Here is a 1,756-nt window from a genome sequence, read left to right as displayed (position 1 = left end):
GTATAAAGCATTTATTTTCTTTATGTACAAACATGACGAAATGTCAATCTAATTTTTTTTCCGTAATTTTACGACTAATGTTTTTCTTTATGAATCATCTACTGAAAAAAAAAAGCTTTTTTTTTTGCTTCATATTCAATGACTGAATTTAAAGTGTTAATATATTCCATAAATTACCAATCGTTTTATCTTGATGCTCGCTTCTTTACCTCACTTTTTTTTAATACAAGTTTTGCAAATTTATTTTTAAAAAAACTTTCAATTTCTGTTACAGTTACAAAACGTTTAACTTTTAGTCTATACCAATAAAATCTATAGCAGAAATGAAACTTTTTTTTCTTCTTTAAAAATTTAATAAATATATAAACTTAGTTATTCCTGGTGGGAATTTTAACTCAATCAGTTTGTAAATTATTCCATTGCACCAAACTCTTTGACACGCACTACTGATGTCAAGCATTAACATAGCTGAAGTCTATTTTAAGTGTAAGCCTCTGCAAATGTTATTTTTGAGGTGTTAATCCACATTGTTCGTCTGGTAAACATGAAAGACAAGGCTTTAATTAATTGTAGACTATTCTCTTCAAGTGTGCAAAGCAAACTTATAAGTTGATAGCTGGAAGGTAATAGTAAATCTTTGTTTGCTTTAGATTAGCAGTTCCCAATATTTTTCGACTACGGAACCCTAAATAATTAACCTTCTTTCAGCAGAACCCCCAACTTTATAATTAAAGTTAATAAAGATAATAGTGAACGTTGTAGTCTATTAAAGACTATTTTTAAAATATTTTATTATTTTTAAATATTTAAAAAAAAAATTTTTGTGATAACATCTAAAAATTGAGAGAGATAAAGGAATCCGACCTCAATATGAATAATATAAATACTGTGTTGTTGTTAACCAATATTAATGATTCTAAATTTCACTTCATAATCTTTTATTCTTTCTGAGTTTTTTATAATTTGCAATTTTGGAATAAAATTTCTTATCAGAGTAGAAAGAGAGTGAAAATTAAGTAATCACTGATAAGGGAATACAATTTCCTCTAACCTTAAAGAGAACAAATTTCTCTTATTACAGTAGTAGTGGTAAGAAAATAAATTTCCTTTATTGCAGTATTATCACTAAAAGGATATATTTTCTTTTGTTATAGTACTATTTGAAAGATAAAATTGCTTTTATCTTAGATAAGGGTAAGAGAATAAAATACCTTTATTACAGTAGTAGGGGTAAGAAGATAAAATTTCTATTACTACAGTAGTAGTGATAAGAGAATAAAATTTCCTTTGTTATAGTAATATAGGAAAGATAAAACTGCCTTAATAATGTTAGCAGCAGTAAGAAAATAAAATAAAAAAAATCCCTAGGATGAAAGTAATCAGTGGAAACTTAAACAATCCCTTGTCTTTCCAAATCGCCAAAACAGAATGAAATTTTCTTTCTTCCGATCGTTGCGACGGTAAAAGAATAATAAAAATCAGTAGTACGATAAAAAAAATTTTACAATATCAAAAATAGGCAATTTGTTCCCCGTGTCCATTCTCAACATTTCTGTCCAGTGGGCCAGAAGACCATGATCTTTGGCCAAAAATTAAATTTTCATTTAAAATATGTGTAGGCAGTTTTAATATAGCCCAAATTAAGTATTCATAATCATTCCAAACATTATAATTTACTTTTTGGACCAACAAGAGTATAGTGTAATGAAAAATATGTTTAAAAAAAATTTTTTTTAAATGTAACTTTTACATTTTT

Source organism: Parasteatoda tepidariorum, chromosome 2 (genome assembly GCF_043381705.1).
Source record: "Parasteatoda tepidariorum isolate YZ-2023 chromosome 2, CAS_Ptep_4.0, whole genome shotgun sequence".
Lineage (NCBI taxonomy): Eukaryota > Metazoa > Arthropoda > Arachnida > Araneae > Theridiidae > Parasteatoda > Parasteatoda tepidariorum.
Note: the sequence above shows the minus strand (reverse complement) of the source record.